Below are 22,537 nucleotides of genomic sequence, written 5' to 3'. Positions count from 1 at the left end.
AGGACATGTAAGAAACCCTCAGGAGCGTTTCTTCCTGGGGACAAATGGGACCATTGGCCACACAGGAAGGAGACACTGCGTTCCTGGACCACTTGTGTGATCAAAGTTGTCACCAGTTTGCATGGTGATATTCAGTGAGGCAATATTTGATGACATTACAGTGAACACTGTGAGTTTTGAGACCTCTGCTAGAGGAACATGTTGGTGTCTTAGCTGGAGTAGGAAGGTCAGTTCTAGAAACTTCATTTCCTCCTAGAAGTCTCTACCAACTCCCTGAGGAACTAGATAGACATGGGGCCCTGATGGTTTTCACTCTCCCCATGTTGCAGTCACCCTCTCATTGCTGGGAGAAAGCATCCAACCAAAAGCAAATGATGGGAGGAAAGTTTTTATTTTGGCTCATATTCTAAAGGGCCAGCTTCCTAGACAGTAGGGGAAAACAGCATGGGCAAAGACTGAAAATCTTCTCCTTGCCACAGCAGGTGGAAAGTAGCATCAGGAGAGTCAGCCAAACTCTCACAAGGGCAAGCTGGCTATAACACCTCTAAGCTTGCCCCCAGCAAGACACTTCCTCCAGCAAGGCTCCCATCTTCCAAATTACCATCAGCTGGGAGCTAAACATCCAGAACACATGAGTTTTTTTTAAATTAATTAATTAATTTATTTATTTGAGAGCGACAGACACACAGAGAAAGACAGATGGAGGGAGAGAGAGAGAATGGGCGCGCCAGGGCTTCCAGCCTCTGCAAACTAACTCCAGATGCGTGCGCCCCCTTGTGCATCAGGCTAACGTGGGACCTGGGGAACCGAGCCTCGAACTGGGGTCCTTAGGCTTCACAGGCAAGCGCTTAACCGCTAAGCCATCTCTCCAGCCCCAAAACACATGAGTTTTAAGCAGAGCATCTGATTCAAACCACCACTCCATGCCATACTTGACCTGAAACAGAAAAGACACTATATGACAGTGTTATATAATTACCTCAAGCTATGTTGGGTTCTCTTGGTTTTGTTGAAGTTATCATCAGACTTTTAATTCTGCTAAATAAAAAATTTCAGGAGGCCATTATTATTTGAGACTAAGCTCCTGCACTAGGTCCCAACTGATCAGGCTAACAATCAAAATGGAGTGACTTGGATTAAAGTTCTACTTCCCCAACTTGAAGTTAAGCTATTTCTCTGACTCTAGGCAGAAATCAATATTTGAGGCATGAAAGAAATATTTCCCAAGGAGGCCAAATACCAGTTGGCCTGATAAGGGAGTTTCCTCTGCCTTCACCCTTACATGACAAAGGTAACATGAACTAATGTGCTCTGTTAGCTTGGGGACAGTCTCTAGGATGGATGGTGCAGGCTACATTCTTTGTGGGAGCAAATCTGAATGCCGAGCTGTCTGACCAGTGACTAAATAGTTATTTTTCTATTTCTAATAAAAACAACATGGAATTGAATTTAAAATGTATTAAAATTTAATTTAAAATTAATTTTACATTTTTTAAAGACGAGTTCTACCATCTTGCCCAGGCTGGCTTTAACCTCTTGAATGCCACTAGTCCCTTGCCCCTGCCTTCCGTGCGCTGGATCTATAGGTGTAGATACCACACTTAGCATGAAACAGTCTTTTTGTTGTTGTTGTTTTTGTTTTTCAAGGCAGGGTCTCACTTGCTCAGGATGACCTGGAATTCACTAGGTATTCTCAGGGTGGCCTTGAACTCATGGTGATCCTCCTACCTCTGCCTCCCGAGTGCTGGGATTAAAGGCATGTGCCACCACGCCCGGCTTACGAAACAGTTTTTTAGTACATGTGCTGCTGAAGTAAGCACAAATATATATATTTTTATTTATTTTTATTTGAGAGTGACAGACACAGAGAGAAAGACAGATAGAGGGAGAGAGAGAGAATGGCGTGCCAGGGCTTCCAGCCTCTGCAAACGAACTCCAGACGCATGCGCCCCCTTGTGCATCTGGCTAACGTGGGACCTGGGGAACTGAGCCTCGAACCGGGGTCCTTAGGCTTCACAGGCAAGCGCTTAACCGCTAAGCCATCTCTCCAGCCCCTAAATATTTTTATTTGTTTATTTGCAAGCAGAGAGGAGAGAAACAGAGAAAATGGGTGCATCCGGTCCTCTAGCCACTGCAGGCGCTCAACGTGGGTACAAATCAAATCCAGTCACCAGGCTTTGCAGGCAAGATCCTTAACCACAAAACCATCTCTCCTGCCTGAAAACTTTATTATAAAATTATTTTAGGGCTAGAGAGATACCTTACTGGTTAAGGCACTTGCCTGTGAGGCCTAAAGACCTAGGTTCAACTCCCCAGAACCCATGTAAGGCAGACGTACATGGTGGTGCATGCATCTGGAGTTCATTTGCAGTGGCTACAGGCCCTTGCATGCCCATTCTCTCCCTCCCTCTCTCTTTCTTTCCCACCCCCTCTCTCTGTAATAAGTGAATAAAAATGGAAAATATCTTTAAAAATTATTTTAGGCCAGGCATGGTGGCACAAGCCTTTAATCCCAGCACTGGGGAGGCAGAGGTAGCAGGATAGCTGTGAGTGTGAGGCCAGCCTGAGACTGCATAGTGAATCTCAGGTCAGCCTGGGTTAGAGTGAGACCCTACCTCAAAAAAAAAAAAAATTATTTTAGTGTCTTTTTCTTTGTTTCCACATTACACAAAACAAGTTACTTTGAAAGGGCAAAACTGCCTTTTTTGTTTTCATTTCTACCTTCTTCAGTCCTTTTCTTCCCTTCTTTGGTCCTTGGAATACTTGAGTTTACACAGCGCAATGTTGCTTAATTATAGAACTGAATACAAAGCCAGTTAGGATCCTTAAACTAAATTACTTTAGTTCAGCAATTTGGTTCTTTTTAAAAATTTTTTTATTTCTTTAACAGAGAGAAAAAGAGAGAATGGGCATGGCCAGGGCCTCCAGCCACTGCAAACAAACTCCAGTCACATGTGCCACCTTGTGCATCTGGCTTATGTAGGTCCTGGGGAATCAAACTGATGTCCTTTGGCTTTGTAGGCAAACGCCTTAACTACTAAGCAATCCCTCCAGCCCCAATTTGGTTCTTTTGATATCCTTAAAGGCTTTGGCCTAGGCATCGCTTGATATACTCCAACCGACACACTGGACCTTAGTCCCCAGGCCTTTCCCTCTTCCCCACAGTGAAATGTGTCCAACCAAAATAGTGCAGGGCAAGATGACAACATAGCACCTTGAAGGTAAGTGTGAAATTATAAGGACACTGACCACAGAGGCAGGTTGAGGCTCAATTGAATCCAAACTACACCTGTTATGAACCTGGGTAACTTATCTGTGAAACTAAGTCTTTTAATCTGTAAGAAATATATTTTAGGATTATCATGAATATTTTCAGTAATAAAAAATCTCACAGTGACATGACCAATCCTTTGTTCATTACATGATGATTATATTCTGAGTAGAATGCTGGCCACCAAGACAGATTTTCCACATTCTTGCAACAAGATCCTTTCCCTGCCAACACTTAAGTCTACAAGAGGATGAATCTAGGCAACAGATACATTACATCAGGTGACAAACGTGATAGTAAGACATGCATCAGCCTCATTGATGCTCCAAAACTAGGACTGAAATTCCAAATTCAGAAATTATTATAAGATCTAGTGTTTTGGCAAATAAGATTATTTTTTCTAAGGATTGCTGATTATACTTCATTCATTCTTGAAAAATTTAGAAACTTAACAGCTGGGTGTGGTGACACCCACCTTTAATCCCAGCACTGGGGACACAGAGGTAGGAGGATCGCCATGAGTTTGAGACCACTACATAGTGAATTCTAGGTCAGCCTGGGCTACAGTGAGACACTATCTTAAAAAAAAAAACAAAAAAAAACTTGCCAGGCGTGGTGGCGCACACCTTTAATCCCAGCACTTGGGAAGCAGAGGTAGGAGGATCACCGTGAGTTCGAGGCCACCCTGAGATACCATAGTGAATTCCAGGTCAGCCTGGGCTACAGTGAGATCCTACCTTGAAAAAGCAAAAAGAAAAACAAACAAACAAACAAACAAAAAAACCTAGAAACTTTTTGTGTATTAGAAAATCAAAAATGCCCTTTTCATTTTCTCCATTCCTACTACTTTAGTCTCAGTTGAGGTTAAGATTAACCTGCAGGCTACTGGCCTGCAGTGAGTGGTCTGCTAACTGGCCCTTTTACATCCATATTCCCCACAATCATGCTAATTTAAAAAAAAAAAAAAACTCCTTATTGGCACTAGTGATGGCCCCTCACACCACCAAGTGAGGTGTGGGATGCACAGACGCGCTTCTTGGTATTTTAAAGCGAGGGCCTTAGAAGTCAATGGGCTTGTTCAAGGTCACATTCAACCTTAAACTCACCCTTTCAGGCTCCAAACCCAGGATGTTTTTCCCCCATGTCTTTCAAACAAAAACACTGAATTCTTGATAACATTATGAATTTTTGTTGTTTAGCATAATTGACAACTTTATTGGTCGCTGGAGCCCAGGAGAAGCATCTGTCTGACTACAATATCTTGACACTCTAGTAACTCTTGCCAATCCTGAGATTAATTAGGGAGTGTAATGAAGTCCTCTCCTATTCCAGAGGCCTCTTGGGTCAAGCTCCTGTTGTTGACATGAGAATGGTTTTCATTGCCAGAGGGAGGTTCAGGTGGAACACTGGCATTGAAGGGTTTTCCTTGTTTATGCTTTGAAAGTCATGCCTGTGAGGGCTCAGGCCTGGGGTGCAGGAACACAAGGGTATGCCAGGTACAGCTCTGGAACAGGAAGGTGCTGCCCAGGATCCAGAACCTTCTTATCCTCATGTTGGAACAATGGCCTTTTGAGTGGCGTTCGCTTCTGCTTGCCAAATTTTCATTCTGTCCCATATTCATTCTTTCGTTTATATCCATTAAGTTCTCATAGCTGCAGTACTTGCAAAGGTGTGATGGGGGCTGGAGAGATGGCTTAGCGGTTAAGCACTTGCCTGTGAAGCCTAAGGACCCCGGTTCGAGGCTCGGTTCCCCAGGTCCCACGTTAGCCAGATGCACAAGGGGGCGCACGTGTCTGGAGTTCGTTTGCAGTGGCTGGAAGCCCTGGTGCGCCCATTCTCTCTCTCTCCCTCTATCTGTCTTTTTCTCTGTGTCTGTCACTCTCAAATAAACAAATAAATAATTAAAAAAAAAGAAGGTGTGATGGAAGAGGAGACGGGATTCAAGTGCACGTGCTGCAAGGCTGAGAAAACAGACACCATCCCCTCCTTGAGCACCTCAGCCAAAGCTTGTACGGACACGAGGTCCTATATAGTCTCAGTCTTGTCCATCCACGCTAGCTTCGTGCTCTCTCCAGGCATGGAAGCGTGCTACAACCTGCAGCGCTCTTGTGCAACTGCAGGAAGAGGTGGGGTCCCCCCCCCAGCTGCCTTTGTGTCCAGCGCTGCTCAGTGGGGCTCAGCAGCAGCCTCATGTTCTCCAGGTTCTTCTCCCCATTTCTGCGCAATCAAAGTAGGGAGCTATCTGCATGTGAGCCCACAGGAATATGCACCTGTGGATGATCCCTTGCCTGTGTCCATTTATGGATTCATCTATTTGATGAGCATCGGCTGTGTTCTCCACAGTGCCTTAGTGTCCTTTGCCCCTCTTGGTGATGCTGAAGATGGAACCCAGGGCCTTGCACATGCAAGTCAAGCTCTCTCCCCCTGAGCTACATTCCCAGCCCCTTCCTTAGGTATCCAACAAACATTTTCTAAAGCTTCCAGAGCTTTCTCAACCTGTAGAATAGAATAAAGTATCTGGTCAAAGGTCTCCCCATCTTCTAAGGGAAAAATATTTGGGATTGAGAGCATGGAACTCGGTAGGACAGGTGCTGAAATCTCTACAATTGTTGGGTGCTCATTGACCTTCCCATATGACTGCTTTTTTTTTTTTTTTTTTTTTTTTGGCAAGCCCAACAGACTGGCCTTTTAAAATTTTTTAATCATTTATGAGAGAGAGAGAGAGAATGGGTGTGCCAGGGCCTCCAGCCACTGCAAACAGACGCATGTGTCACCTTCCACATCTGGCTTATGTGGGTCCTGGGGAATCGAACCAAGGTCCTTTGGTTTGCAGGCAAGTGCCTTAACCACTAAACCATCTCTCCAGCCTGTGGACTGAAATTTTATTGTGAGCAAGGACCACATCTCTGCTTTCTTGGTGAGCATTTGTTGAATGGGTAAATGTGAGTGGACTTGCCTACCTAATGCTTCAATATTTGGTGGAATAACAGGGATACGATTTTGAAACTCTTTTTCTGAAGTATGGTGGCCTACTTGCAGACATGTCTCCAGTTAATCATCTTCACATATCAGATGGGTAGAGGGCAGAGAACCTTGTAGGACATGCCAGCAAGGGCCCAGTACACTGAGTTCCAGTTCCAGGTGCTGTCATGAAAACTATTTGTTTTTCCATCTTTCAGATTCATTTGTTTTTCTAAAGACTTTCCAGTATCGTTTTTCCCAGGGAATGGGAGGGAACATGACACTTAGAAAAGGAAGAATGGTATAGAGCAGGGGAAAGCAAGGAGCTCTAGGCAGAAGAGGGAAATAAAGGCAAAATGTAGACCTGAGTGTTCTTAATTCTTCCTGTACTTGGAGGTACTGAGGAGGTGCTGTTGAATGGGATGTCAAAGAGCATGATTTCTTCTTGTTTCTTCAACAACAGTTCAAAAGACTATATGCCTTTAGGAAGGTTTGTGGTCAGCCTTACTGCCTCCGTTATCCCTGAAGATAGAAATAGCACTCCCCATGGCACTTAGCCTTTGAATGATACATCGTCAGAACCAAGGGATCTGAGGGTTTTTTACAACCCCCCGGCCAACCCAGAGCAAAGTGGTCACCTGCAAAGAACATGGATCAGGACGTGAAAGCTGTAGCACTTGATTCCTATCTCGAGGGAAATGGCAAGGGTCATGGGCTTTTGGTCCTAAGCAGAGAGTCCTAGCACATGATACACACATTTAAAAAAAAAAAAAAAAACAGGGCTGGAGAGATGGCTTAGCGGTTAGGCGCTTGCCTGTGAAGCCTAAGGACCCCGATTCGAGGCTCGGTTCCCCAGGTCCCACGTTAGCCAGATGCACAAGGGGGTGCACGCGTCTGGAGTTCATTTGCAGAGGCTGGAAGCCCTGGCGCCACCCATTCTCTCTCTCTCCCTCTATCTGTCTTTCTCTGTGTGTCTGTCGCTCTCAAATAAATAAAAATTAAAAAAAAAAAAACAGGGCTGGAGAGATGGCTTAGTGGTTAAGCACTTGCCTGTGAAGCCTAAGGACCCCAGTTCCAGGCTTGATTCCCCAGGACCCACGTTACCCAGATGCACAAAGGGGTGCATGCATCTGGAGTTCATTTGCAGTGGCTGGAGGCCCTGGTGCATCCATTCTCTCTCTCTCTCTGTTGCTCTCAAATAAATAAATAAAAATGAATAAAATATTTTTAAAAAAAACAACTAAAAACTGTCAATCCACTATACTTGGCACATACTTTAGCAGCTGCCAGTGCCACTGAAGGGTCTTGTCAGGGATCAGTTTGAGCCACCTCAAGTGTTGACACAGGAAGCAAGTCATCACTGGAAAACCACATAGAGTGATTCTGTTTATGTTTAGTTGAATTATCTGCCTTCCTTTCAGAACCAAGTGTATGAGGTGCTATCACTGAACCAAACTATGCTCCACCTCCCCAGCTCCGGATAGTGGAGTTGAACCTCTTCCAGAGGGTTGGATATACTTTGGAGAAAGAGTAGTAAGATGATGAATATTCTACAGACAAACATAGTGGGGGACTGTGCTATATCAGGGTAGCTGTTAGAACTGTATTTCCACCTCCACGTGTCCCTCAGCTCTTCCGTTAGAACCAGGGGCATTTCACTATTCTTCTGGTCTAGAACATAATTTATTTATAATATATTTACACATTTCATCAAGCATAATGTTTTAGGTGTTCTCCAAACTGGTTATCTTCATAAAGGACCTGGATCTATGTGTTAATGTGTGCAAGGGGATGGCTAAGCACTGCAGTATGGTGGCCTACTCACAGCCATGTTTCCAGTTAATCATCTTCACATGTCAGACGGGAAGAGGACAAGGTATCTTGCAGAGCATGCCAGCCAAGGCCTGATAATGAGTCCCAATTCCAGGTGCTGTCATGACAGCAGCTGGCAACCAGGATCCTCCCTTTGTCTGTGAACGTACAGCTGAGAGTAAAGTGATTCTGGGTGTGAGAGGCTGGAAGTTATAACTGAAAATAGTTATGTTCCTCTGCCACGTTCTCAGATTGCACAGCAGGCATCAGTCTGTGTGGGAACCTATGGCTGGTCTACTAGCATTTTGCCAGAGCTCAGACGCGAACCTAGGCAAGTCCAGAAGTATAGATAGAGGGGAAGGCAAACAATTCATGCTGGCTACCAGCTTGTCTCCGCTGAATACTGTTGCCGTCAGGTTCACTTTGCTGGCAAAAAAAAAAAAAAAAAAAAACCCACCCAACCAAGAGCAGCTTGTGAGAAAAAAGGTTTATTTTGGCTTACAGACTCAAGGGGAAGCTCCGTGATGGCAGGGGAGAATGATGGCATGAGCAGAAGGTGGTCATCACCTCCTGGGCAACATCAAATGGACCACAGGAGCAGGAGAGTGTGCCAAACACTGGCAAAAGGAAGCTGGCTATAACACCCATAAGCCTGCCCCCAACAATACACCGTCTCCAGGAGGCTTTAATTTCCAAATTGCCATCAGCTGGGGACCTAGCATTCAGAACATCTAAATTTATGGGGGACACCACAAATGCCAACTAGACACATGCGCAAACATTTGCCTGATGACAAGCCAGAGCTCTCCCTCATCATCAAGGGACGGGTGGTGGTGGACAAAGGAGGCGGGGAAAGCCTGCTCAGAACTGCTCCCTGTCTGAAGCCCAAACAGTGGCATTTCAGATTTACCTATTTGGGCTTGATGGCCAGTTGACAGTCTCTCTTTGTAGAACAAAACCCTCTATCCTTTTATATGCTTGGATGGAAAGTCAGCATTTCTAAGCTTTGTATATGAACTGATAGTAATGTGTTTCTTTGTAATGGTGAATGCTGGCTCTCAGCTCATATACCCGCGCATGTGGGCACCTGGAGTCCAGAGGGCCTGTGGAAGAGCTGCCAGGCTGACTGGTGGGTAGGAGACGGGAAACTGTGGACTTCTGTAGCTTTCTGGGAGCTCAAACTACTCTCTCTGATGTGGTAATGGGAATGTACTGAGATGTCAAGAGCCATAGAGTTTGTGTGGTAGGAGAAGACAGTCCTAAAATGATCACATTCAACTCAAACCAACACAATAACCTCAGGGCTGTGGTCCTTATTTTGCCTACATAGATTCCTGGAAGTTGTTTTATTAAAACATACTCAGAATTCACTAAGAACTTAAAAGTAGATATTCCATTTTACATGTGAGAAATTAATGAACTTATTTAAAACATCATATAAAAATATAAGTTCAGGGGCTGTAGAGATAGCTTAGAGGTTAAAGGCCCTTTCTTGCAAAGCCTAACAATCTGGGTTCGATTTCCCGGTACCCAAGTAAAGCCAGATACACAGAGTGACACATGTGTGGAGTTCATGTGCAATGGCAGGAGGCCCTGGTGCCCCCATGTCACTCACTGTCTCTCTCTCTCTCTGCCTCTCACTCAAATAAATAAAATTATGTTAAAAAATCAAAGTTCTCTTTTGGGATGGAATGTGGTGCCATGTGCTGTGTGGGTGCGGCTTCTCTCGTGGGCAGAAAGTGGGCTCAGAATAAGATCTTTGAGCCCCACAGGCTAACCTATCCTTGAATGCTGCCTTGGTCTGGGCTCCACATTGGTCCTCAAGGCTCGTTTCTAAGTCTCCGTATTCTTCAGAGCATGGTGAACCAGCTACAGACCTGAAACGTAAATCTGCCTCAGTCCTGAGGCCCAGGTGACGGGAGGGTTTGGTGGTAAAGCGGATATCCATGTCTAAGCCGTAACGATAACGTAAAAGTTTATAAAGTTATAGTGACAAGTATGCATTGTCTTTCTAGTATGAATTACCATCTGCTCCTGCCTTTGTTGTTTGTTTTCCTGGGTCCCTGCCCCTCCCCTGCTTACACACCTCCACACACACACTTTCTTTGATCTCCTTAAATGGAACTTTCAAGACAGCCATGTCTACAGCAGACCCTGGCCAGTATCATCCAGGTGTAATACTGTCCTTTCTGTCCCTGTGACCAGGAGGGATAGGCCCACTTGGGGAGTCCTCCTCTCCTCCCTCAGCAGGGAGGCTTGTGGCAAGGGTGTCTGTGATCTATGCGTGAGCTGGGTGAGGAACAGGTTGGATGGAATTTGAGAGAAGGCCAAGTTAACTGGTGAGTAAAATATCAATATTTCTGTACATGAAATAGTTTTTATACCAAACACTGAAAAGCTAAAGCCTAGTGTTACAATCACTCAGGAGGGTCCTATGATTATTAGTTTTTTTTTAAATTATTTATTTATTTATTTGAGAGCGACAGACACAGAGAGAAAGACAGATAGAGGGAGAGAGAGAATGGGCGTGCCAGGGCTTCCAGCCTCTGCAAACGAACTCCAGATGCGTGCGCCCCCCTGTGCATCTGGCTAACGTGGGACCTGGGGAACCGAGCCTCGAACCGGGGTCCTTAGGCATCACAGGCAAGCGCTCAACCGCTAAGCCATCTCTCCAGCCCAATTATTAGTTTTAAGTAGTTGTTATGTTCGGAATTTTAAACAGTGGAGTAAACTCTGAAGATCTAAGCCACGCTTCCTACGGTGTCTCCCTTTCTGGTCCTCAAGGTTCCTGATCTAAACTTTAGCCTGCAAGACAGTAAACTACTCACAGGAAGGGAAGAAAATGGGAGAGGTGACCAGGAGGGAGGTGCTATTGAGGGCATGGCTCTCAGAAATGAGAGCTGCTAAGCTGGCCATGGACAATACACAGGGTCTCCCAAGGCTGTCCCAAGGGGACAGTCCCATGCCAGCATAGGAAGAAAGCATGGTTGAAGGAAGAGCAAGGAACTTTTTCGAATGCTGAAGACTCTCCCACGGCTGTTGTTCTTGCTTCTTGGCAGGCCCTTTCTGTAGATCTGGGCACAGAGATTGACTGGCTGTCATTTGGAATGGCTCTGTCCCTGTGGTGAAATCATCCCAGCCAGACTGGGAATACATTGAGGTGGTTCCCTCGTTTTGTTAGCTTCCTGGAAATTGAAGGCCTCATTTCTCTGACCATAATTCCTTTCAGCTTCATGGGGCATAAAACAATTTGGGTACAGGCCACAAAGCTGACTCCAACAGCATGTATAAGAACTTTAATTCTCTGAAATGGATTTGTTTTTCTTCTTATTACTGCTATTCCCACACATGCCTTTGATGAATCTGAACTGCTCTGTTTCTGTTTCAAGTTACCCCAACAATAAGTAATAAGAACTTAAGCTCTCAGTTTTAGTGCAAAAGACAGAGCCACATTAGCTTTGAATGTTTTTTTTTTTGTCACAACGCAGTCTTCCACACATGAGAACAAGATGAAATGCCATTCCAGCTGACTCTGCGACTCTGGGTGAGTATGTGTGTTTTGACACCCATTTAAAACATAACCACGGGCCAACATGCCTTTATGAAAACACATGGATATCATTACTGCACTTACATTTTGGCTTGGAAGGAAATATAGCAGTTAACCACCTGAAACCTCAGTAGACGAAAGAACACTATAAAAATTTTACAATGGTGGGATAGAAAATTGGACAATGTAAGTTCCCTTATAAAAATTAGGAACTAAGTTATGTTCCCTATTGGTGGAGTTTGGTCCGAGTTGATTAGTAGAGCTTAGATACTACCTGTGACTAAAAGATTCAGTAAGAATTAGAAAAATGCCATTTGCTGTATCTTTGGTCTCAATCCCTTTTCGTTCATAAAATTGCAAACTGGACTTCTTACAAGCATTCACTGTGCAAACGTGAAGAATTATTTACATTTTGTGTTTGTGAGGTTAGTCTTTCCAGCATCAAAGAGGAGCTTTGTTTGCTTGGTTGAGAAAGAGGCTCACTCTGCAGCCCCGACAGGCTTGAACTCAAGGAAATCCTCCTATCTCAGGCTTCCAAGCGTTGAGTTTGTATCATCATACTCATCATCAGGAAGATGTCCGTATATCATTTTCTTCCTGCTTGAGGTCACTCTGCCAGAATCATCTGTGGAGGACAGACCTCATTCAGGACCAGGAGAGAGTGTCTTAATCTTTCATGATAAATTGAGTTTCTCTGGGGATCAAGTTGAGATCCAGAAGTCCTAAATGAAGCCAAATGTTTAGGGTAACAGTTTGGGATGGCTGATACTGAAGCTTGCTTTCTTGAGGGCTGTCGACACCACAGATGAAATCTTCTCTAGGGTGCTCAGCTGCTGTCTTCAGACAATTGAATAAATCTGAATGTTTCTCAGGTTTCCTAAATGGTCTAGAAACAAAGCAAACATAAGAGAGCAATATATTTCTCTTAGCTAACTTACCAGCATCTCCAGAGTTATTTCTTTTCAAATAGCTCATGAAAAGACTTGGTCAGAATTTTCATGGCACTAGAAATCCTTGACCATGAATCCATCATTTGCCCTTTGAGTTTCCAGCCCTTGAGTGTATTAAGAATGAAACACTGCCGGAGATGTTATAACCTTTACAGGTCAGTATTTCTTCTGTGAAAGACCCAAAGAACAAAGTCACCACTCTCCTCTGACAAGTGGAGGGAAACTCCATAGAAACTCAACACTCTTGCAGGAAGAAATGCCCTGTGTCATATATTTTCTTTAATAAAGACTGGGTTGACGGTACACTAAGCCAATTTAAGAATGTGATGTGTAACTCACAGTCTTAATTACTTGGAGAAAAAGTGAATGGGTTCATTAATGCAGTGAAAGGCAACAGCGACCGTACCTGCCAAGTGGCAAGGTGGGAAGAATTAATCAGATCAATTAAAAAGAAAGAGATAATTTAAAATGCAAAGGCGTCCAGGTGGTGGCATGCATTGTACTCTCCAGGACTTAAAATTCTTGCTTTCAATTCTGGTCTTCACACATTTTCTTTATCCTTTCCTTTAAAAAAAAAAAAAATTCTTGGGCTGGAGAGATGGCTTAACGGTTAAGGCCTGTAAAGCCAAAGGACCCAGGTCCCATTCCCCAATACCCACATAAGCCAGATGCACAAGGTGGCACATGTGTCTGGAGTTTGTTTGCAGTGGCTGGAGGCGCTGGAGCGCCCATATTCTCTGTCTCTCTCTCAAGTAAATAAAATGTTTCAAAATTTGTTTGGCCATAGCTTAAATGTACTAGAAAACATCTAAGCTATAAATTATTGACCTGCTTCTTTGCTTCTAGCATTCTAAACTATGTACTCGTTCTAACGCGTACTCTAGGAACGACCCTGGACATTTCTAAGCCCCCAGCACCATAGCAGAATTCGTTCCCCTTTGCGTGAAGAGGCGTTACACCTTATTTTCCCTTCGGAACTGTTCGCCTGGTTTTCTGTGCAATTTAAAACTTTAAAAGGGCTGAAATCGGAGCCACACTGCCTGGCTTATCTAATCCCATTTATGAGCCTATAACCTTGAAGCTTGCCACGGTCTGGCTGTCAACCCCCGATTCTAAATACATAGGGTGGTGTGTTTGGTCCACAGAAGAGGAAATTAGTCAAACATTTTCTTTTCTACAAATGTTCATCATTCCTCTTGACATTTACAAGCCCCATGGTTGCCCTTGGCCTTGGAAGGTCTCGGGGGACACCTTGGGGAGCAGCGGGTTATCTTCGATGGCCCTGGGGTGCTTGGGTATCTGCGCATCCATCGCGCTGGGCCGTATCACCCACCGGAAGGCTCAGCCCCCAGTTGCACATCCCGGTCCGGGACAGACCTTAATTTCCATTTTAACCACAGCAATGCTTTAAAAAACAAAACCCGCAGCATGTGAGTTTTTCAATCTGCTCAAAGGGAGACTTAACGGGTGAGGCTCTTGTTTCTGATGGCTAAGGAGGGACATTCTCTATTTAACAAAGATGCTCTCCTGGTGAAGGGAGAGGCGAAAGTCTCTAGCTCCTAGGTGTGAGGGCGGAGCATTGGCCGCTGGAACCCAGCGGTACATACTGTCACCTCGGCGGGGGGCCCGGGCCAGCCATATGTGCCAGCGAGGGATGGAGTCCGCAGCTGCCGCCAGGAATCCCATTCCTGGCAAGCAGACGAGCCCAAGACCTCCTGTTTCCAAAATAAAAATCACCAGAGGGATTCCCCTTCCTGCAGTTCCAGCCAGTAGTTTTATAAAAGCATAAAGCATCGCTGTATTGTGGTTTATAATAAGCCCTCGCATTTGCACGGCGTTTTACAGTTTACAAAGCACTTTGTGCACATTATCTCGTTTGAACCTCCTAACAGCCCTGGAGAGTTACAAAGCGCAGATCCTGGGGGTTCACTTTCCGCAATGGAGAAAGGATGGCTCAGGGAATGATGTGGGTACCGGCGGGGGCTCCTCACACCTAGCCCAGAGCTATGCTCATAGGTAGCTCCTGGGGGTTCTTCTGGGCACTTGGAGACCAGGTGAAGGGAGCCATGGTTGAAGTCCAGGCAGGCGCAGCTTCACTAGGCTTTCTTTTCTGTGTCTGAACAACAGTTCTTCTGCCATAGGTGTCCTGCACTTTGGAGACAAGGAGGGAGGGAGGAAAGAATGTTGGAAGGAAGTATCCAGGGAGGGCAAAGGGGATGGGCCTAGGACAGACTCTCTGTGAGCCAAGTGCGTTTTGCAAAGGCCATGAAAGCCACCATGTTCCTTTCAGTGAGCCAAGGTCACCTGAGAGCTGCCCAGAGGAAATGATTTAGATTTTAAGATGTTGTTCCGAAGGAAAGCCAAGCCAACTTGTCCAAACTGTGAGCGAGAACATCGTGATGGATGACGTGGTGGCCACAAGTTGATGAAGTCTAAAACCTCTCTCAGGTAGACTTCAGACTTCTCCACATACACATGGCTTCCTGAGCAGGTCTCCCTGGGTCTGCCACCACAGCTTGGGATTTCATGCTGTTTGGTTCTAGCTGTAAAGTGTAGCAGTGTAAGTTACTGGTTAAAGCAGACACTGGCATGGAGATGCCAGCGCTCTGTGGTCATAAGCTCTGTGAGCTGGAACAAGTTTACTTAAGCTTTTCAAGGTGTACCTCACCTGAAAACCCTGGACTAGTAATAAAAATCTGTTTCTTAGGGTTGTTTGAAGAGGAAATGTGATTATATTTGTAAAATGCCTGCAGCAGTGCCTGGTGTGAGCTCAGGGTTCCGTAAGTCTTTGCAAGATGAAACCCAGGCTGCCCTGGTGAGCCCCTCCCGCCTCCCTGACTTAGTTCCGCTCACTGGAAGTGGTATGTCCCTTCTCCTAGTGTCAGGCTTAACTCACACATGCCTTCCCAGGATGCCCCAGGAAGACACCAACCAAGAGGCACATTGCCTACTGCAGTTGAGTCATCATCTTTCCTAAGGCAATCAGGGTTTGTAGGAACACAACACATTATTGATGCCAAGGTAAGACTTTCTCAGGGCAAACAAGCAGGCACGTAGATTTCATTCAAGGTTGCTCCAAGGGGAGAGCCAGAAATGACTCTGAATTCAGTGCTGAGACAGGGTCCAGGATTTTGCAGCAGTGGAGAGAGATTGAGCCGGCTGATTGCCAAGTGGCTTTAACCAAGGGAATGCCTCCTTCTTGGCATCTCACAGCTCAGATGAGAGAGGGTGCTAGTACCTTTGATGATGTTTCAAACCATAGCTCTTATGTCATCGAGAAAGACATTCTTGGGTTGTAAAACTGGCAAGAGACTTTTAAAAAGATTTGCATATTTTTTTTAGGTCAGAGATATAGCCAGTGTCCCGGATTGACCCCCAGCACCAAAACAAACAAGCAAACAAACAAATAAACAAAAAACCCCACAACAATCTTAAAGTGGCAGAGAAAATTACAATTGAATGTTTTCTTTTTCTAAAACGAAGTTCCACGCTGTCTTTCTTTTGGACACAAAGTGACCATCATATTCATGACTTCACAGCAGCTGAACAATATTGGGCCCATCAACATGTTATTATAAATGATAGAGGAGGATGAAAAACAGACATCAAAACAGGGCTGGAGAAATGGCTTAGTGGTTAAGACACTTGCTTGTGAAGCCTAAGGGCCCATGTTTGACTCTCCAGATCCTATGTAAGCCAAACGTGCAAGGTGATGCAACGGCTCAAGGTTGCGCATGTGCACAAGGTAGTGCATGGGTCTGGAGTTCAATTGCAGTGGCTGGAGGCCCTGGTGCACCATTGCTGTTTTTCTCTCTCTCTCATGTTCTGTCTCTCATAAAAGATACAAATCAAAAGATATCAAAACAGAAGAAGGACTAGTTGGAAAGAAGGAGTGGGGAGGGAAGACGAAAGGAAATAATGGGAGGGGATTATAATCAAATATATTACATGTATTTATGACAATTGTCAATAAAATGTTCTTTTGAAAGTTCCAAAAAAGAGAAGTCAGAATCCAGAGGGAGGAAGCAGCCTGTCTGAAGCTCAGCCACAATGAGGCACATGGCAACAGGGTTCTAGGAGCTGGATGGCAGAGCAGGAAGATGGCTCAGCAGTTAAAGTTACTTGCTTGTAAAGCCTACCAGCTTGAGTTGGCCCAAGTTTGATTTCCCAGTACCTACATAAAGCCAGAGGCACAAAGTAGCACATGTGTTTGTTTGTGGTGGCAAGAGGGCCTGGCACACCCACTCATTCAGTTATTCCTCTTTGCTCACAAATAAATCAAGAAATAAGTAAGTCACTGTATGGCAATGTGGTGCAAAATGCACTCCCACAGAGTTCTTCTGAAGGTGGACAGAAGCAACACAGTGTGCCTTGAGGCCACTCAAGGGCCCTATGGCTTTGGAAAGAACTACAGATACGTCGCAGATGGAAAGTGAGAACTCTAGAAATTTTAGACCTGGCTCTGAACCTTGGTAAGGATGCACTTTAAAGACACAGGCTTCCTCCCAGGAGGAAGAACCCTTCCCAACCTAGGTGACTAATTGTTACTCAGTTGCCCTTTGGGTGCATTCCACTTCCTGCAGGAAAGCTACACTCCTGAACATCCCCAGTCATTTGGCCTGTAGAAGCCATTTGGGACTTTGACAAAATGATTAATGATGCCCATTGCTGTTTCGACTTCATAAAGCAATCAAGGATAAGGGTCCCTTGTGTGGCGAAGCCTGCCTGTTGGGTTAACATGTCAGCATGTCCACCGGGTGAGTTGAAGGCTTGCTTACTCTTTCTCCTCTCTGGCCAGTCCCCTCCAGTGGCCACATAGTTTTCAAAGATTGCTCTTGAGAAGCATTTCCCATGTGTGCAAGGAGGCTTCTCTCTTCTGTTTCTCCTCTCCTCCTTGAGTCTTTGGTTTCTGCTCTGCTCTGCCTTGGTGGGGCGGGGGGAGCTTGGAAAAGATGAAGACTGGTGGATTATTAAGATGCTCTGGCACACGGGCCAGGCAGACCCCCACCCCCTTTGGCCTCTTTTATGCAACTGGGGTGGGAGGCCGTTAGTTCCTGCTGTAGTCCATGGCTTTGGGGATTTAGAAATAATTTGCAGTCATAGTGAAATTGTATTTTATTCATTCCAAAGAACCACTTTCAACCTTTCAAGTAGAGGCCCAGCCTGCAGAAGACCAACATGAAGGGTCCATAAACGCAATGACTCATCCGGGGCTGCTTTGTTGTTGGCCACACTTAAGACTTCATGTGGCATGTTCAGAGCAGCATGTGCTCGTGTTAATCTCGGCCATAGGCAAAATTTTCAGAAGGACCCAATTGCTTCCCATGTTAATTCTAAAATGAATCACTTAATTCTTAGACTACCCATGGTAGAGAGAACTCAATGAGCAGAAGAAAGGATTCTGTGGAGGGGGGATTCAGAAGAGGGAAAAGAGTGGGTGGTGAGAAGGCATTATGATCATGGTAGATTGTCCATATGTACAGAAATTGTCAATAGAAACTTTCAAAAATATTTATTTATTTTTAGAGTGAGAGAGGAGAGAAAGAGGACAAGATAGATGAAAGAGAGAGAGAGAGAGAGAGAGAGAGGAGGGGAGAGAATGGACACACCAGGGCCTCTAGCCACTGCAAACAAACTCCAGATGTATGTGCCACCTTGTGTATCTGTGTTACGTGAATACTGGGGAATCAAACCTGGGGACTTAGGTTTCTCAGGCAAGTGCCTTAACCACTAAGCCATCTCTCCAGTTCCAACAAAAAGTTTTTTTATTTTTTTAAAGAACATGAGACTCTGGGCATTTAGAAAAGAGGAGTCATGCTGGAGTGTTGTAAGACATAGGCTCTGACCTGGCATTCACAGGGTGACAAAGGACCAGACCCTGCACAAGAGGCACACAGGAAGCAGACTCGGCTCACAGTAAGCCATGGCTATGCATGTTAACTTTCGGAACCTTGTACAAAATTTAAATGCAAAGTTTCATCTTCATAAATGCTTAGGGATTTAAAAACAGTGACAGGAGAGGAACTGTGTGCTCATATCTGTGACTACGCAGAAAGAAGCACTTGGTCCTGTGTAAGTGTGTCTTCCACACTGGAGTTTCCCCACCTCCTGTCTTCTAGCAAACATCGCTTTTGAAGTAATTCTTAGAAAAAGAAAAAATTGGCAAGTGTTGTAGGCTTTTATTAGAAATACATTGTAACTCCAAACTGTGATGACATGATGTCTGGTTTTCCCTGAGCTCAAACTCAATATCCTGAATATTGGGAAGCTTTATTGGAAGCCGTAGCGTACACCAGGAGTGGGGGCCCAGGCAGGGGTCGCTGAGCTTTCATCTCCTAACATCATTAGCTGGCTGCAGTCGGATGCTTAACTTTGGCTTTTGTCTTGATCTTGTTGGATTAGGTAATTGTTGTTGTTTTTGTTTTGTCTCAAGACAGAATCTCACAATATAGTCCTGATTGGCCTAGATCTCACTATGTAACCCAGGCTGGCCTTGAGTTGTCAGTAATTCTCCTACCTCAGCCTCCTGAATGCTGAGATTGCTGGTGAGAACTGCTATATCCCATTTATAAGTGTTTTTATTTTAATAGCTTTATTTATTTATTTGCAAACACAGCAAGACAGATGAGAGAGAGAGAGAGAGAGAGAGAGAGAGAGAGAGAGAGAGAGAGAGAATGGGTACTCCAGGGTCTCCAGCCACTGCAAATGAATTTCAAATGCTTGCACTACTTGGTGCATCTGGCTTTGCATGAGTACTGGGGAACTGAATCTAGGCCAGCAGGCTTTGCAAGCAAGTACTTTTAACTGCTGACCTATCTCCACAACCCGTAAGCAGTTTTTTAAATTTAGTTTATTTATTTTAGAAAGGGGGATGAGAGAAAGAGAGAGAGAAAGAATATGGCCATGCCAGGGCTTCTAGCCACTGCAAACAAACTCGAGACATATGCGCCACCTTGTGCATCTGGCTTATGTGGGTAGTGGGGAAATTGAACCTGGGTCCTTAGGCTTTAAAGGCAAGTGTTTTAACTGCTAAGCCATTTCTTGACCCCCATAAGTGTTCTTTTTTAAGAAATCACACACACACACACACACACACACACACACACACATATTTTTAAGAAAGAAATCACACACACAATTTTTTTAAGAAAGAAATATTCATATATACATATAATTTTTTTGAGGAAGGGTTTCACTCTCAGGCTGACTTGGAATTCACTATGTAGTCTCAGGGTGGCCTCGAACTTACAAGGATCCTCCTACCTCTGCCTCCCCAGTGCTGGGATTAAAGGCATGTGTCACCACTCCGCATTATCATTCATAATTTTACAAACTTAGCATTCCACCTGTTTTCACTTTTACACATTCTGCTACCTGCCTGGATTATCTCTTTAGTTGTCTTCATACCAGATTTATAAATTTTTGTCCTAGTACAGCTGAACTTTAATAGAGGCACACAGCTTTTATAAACTCAAAGAAGATGAAGGAGCAATGGAGCAGAATGCACATTGTCTGCAAAGAGAAGATCGAATGGCAGTCGTTTGCATGTGGCAAGCCTGCGTCTGGAGCCGAAATGATCCTTCGCTGTACCTTTACTTTATGGAACAAAGAAATAGTAGTTCCGAGGAGAGATGGCATACCCAAAGTCGCACTGCCCCTAGGGCATGCTGCTAATGAGTTTTTCCGCATAACTACATAACCCTATCTCCACATTAATAACTTATTGGGGGACTTAAGTCTTTTTAGTGTCTTATAAGGATGGGGTTGGAACCAATGCTTTTCCAGCTCTCTGCCTCCCTAGCCCAGAGCTACTGCAGGAATAAGGAAAAATTTGGTATCCATCAGAGCTTTGAGGCTGTTTGATCAAAATGTGGTGTGCAGGGCCCTACCAGATCCTTATAAAAGTTGAAAACTGAATTTCAGACTGAATTTTGACAACCACACTCACTCTCAGACTGACTCCCGGGCTAGCTGTTTTGTTTTAAAATCTATAGCTGACAAAGAACGGTGGGATGTCAAGCGGAGGTGTGATCCTGGTTCCAGTGGTGAGCCTTCCAAGGCCTTCCTAGGGTTTTTTGAAGCGGTGCGGCGCCCTCTACTGGTCGGATTTTTTTCCTCCAAACAGAACTTGTGCTTGTGGGAAATGGCACACAAAACAAAACAACAAACCACCCACACTGGATTAGAAAAGATTGGAATTGTAAGGAAATTTGAAAAACATATCTAATGTCTTAGCTTTTCAGAGAAGGAGCAGAGATTTAAAGAGTTCAGGGCAGCTCTCCCATAAATCTGTTAGGCGATACTCTCTTGAGGAAAGTTCATCATAGGTGGCAAAATGTAGGGGTTTTTTTTTTTCTTCTGCAAACAGAAGTCTTTTGACAAATACTTGCTGAATCAATAATAAATGAAAGTCACATTTTGTTCAAAGAAGAGTAGGAGTCAGCATCCGCGCTCATGTGTGTAGCATGCTGTAGAAAGCATCTGAGGCTGCACACCCCTTCTTTGAGCTAGGTAGGCATCGCAGCTGTGATTTCGTTCTTTCTTTACAGGTCAGTTAGCCATCCTCCTGTGCCCATCTCCTTTCTGGAGTCTTCTCCATCCCCCTTTTCCGTCCTTCCACACTCTTTGCATTTAGTGTTCATAGCTCCTTTCCCCAGTATGATCAGGAAAACTCTCCCTGGAGACCACGCCTCATTTCAAACTGCACACAAGGAAATCACATTGAAATCAACTGGTGTTTGATGAATAAAAAGACCTTTGTGTCCCGGTCTTTTTCTAGGACTTGGGGATTGAGAAATACTGTAATGCGTTGTTGCTTTTACTTCAGCCTCACAGCCTTCTTGGAGGAAATGACACGCGAACACAGAAAGCCCAACTTACAGAAACACCTTTAATCCATTATCCCCTGAGAAGCACGAAGGAGGTCTGTTCTCAGTCTGGCACTCTGACAGACAGCGGCCGTACCTGCAGGGAGAAAAGACATGAGAAAGGCTGATCTTCACAAAATCTTTTCCCTTATTAAACATTCCTGGAGAACTAACTCAGTCTCCATTTATTCAATAATAAAGGTGCCCATTGTTCATTTGTGGCTGGATGCATGCACTCAATTTCCAGTTAGCTGCAACCTGGTACTACTGTGAAACCTCAATTATTTGCAGTTGATATCTGTTAAAAACTCACCTGTAAAAGGTCAGTCTTAAAATCTCTTGTTATTATATATTTTCTTAGATTCAACCTATTGTATTATTTCCGGGAACCTTTAATGAGTGTAAATAAGTAGCCTTCAGACACTTTTTTTTGGGGGGGGGGTGAGTTTCAAGGTAAGATCTTACTTTAACTCAGGCTGACCTGGAATTTACTTTGTAGTCTCAGGGTGGCCTTGAACTCATGTGAATGCAGATCCTCCTACTTCTGCCTCCTGAGTGCTGGGATTAAAGGTATGTGCCACCACACCCGGCTCACTATTTTGTTTTAAGCAACTTTAGATCCAAAGAGCTCAAAAACATTTGCTTAAAATGTAAGCTATTTACAATGATGGGTGCAGCAATAAAGTTATACAGAGACTCTTCTACCAAAGGAAATGAAGGAAGGAGTTTTGGTGGTTCAATTTTCATTTGGTAATATTTGCATCATCAGATTTTTGTTTTTTAACAAACTAACCTATATTAAGCCAGACATGAATGAAAACCAAATTGTAATAACGTCATTCTATAGACCTTCTTTTTTTTTTGGTTTTTTGAGGTAGGGTCTCACTCTGGTCCAGGCTGACCTGGAATTAACTCTGTCATCTCAGGGTGGCCTTGAACTCATGGCGATCCTCCTACCTCTGCCTCCCGAGTGCTGGAATTAAAGGCGTGAGCCACCATGCCCAGCTTAGACCTTCTTATTCTAGAGAAAATTAAGCTTATTTAATCTTAGCAGCAGTTGATCCTAAAAAGACTAATCTAAGGCTCTGGGACTCATGGGGAGCAATGGGTGCTCTGCATTTACTAT

This window comes from Jaculus jaculus, chromosome 4 (genome assembly GCF_020740685.1).
Source record: "Jaculus jaculus isolate mJacJac1 chromosome 4, mJacJac1.mat.Y.cur, whole genome shotgun sequence".
In the NCBI taxonomy this organism is placed as follows: Eukaryota; Metazoa; Chordata; class Mammalia; order Rodentia; family Dipodidae; genus Jaculus; species Jaculus jaculus.
This window is presented reverse-complemented; position numbering follows the sequence as displayed.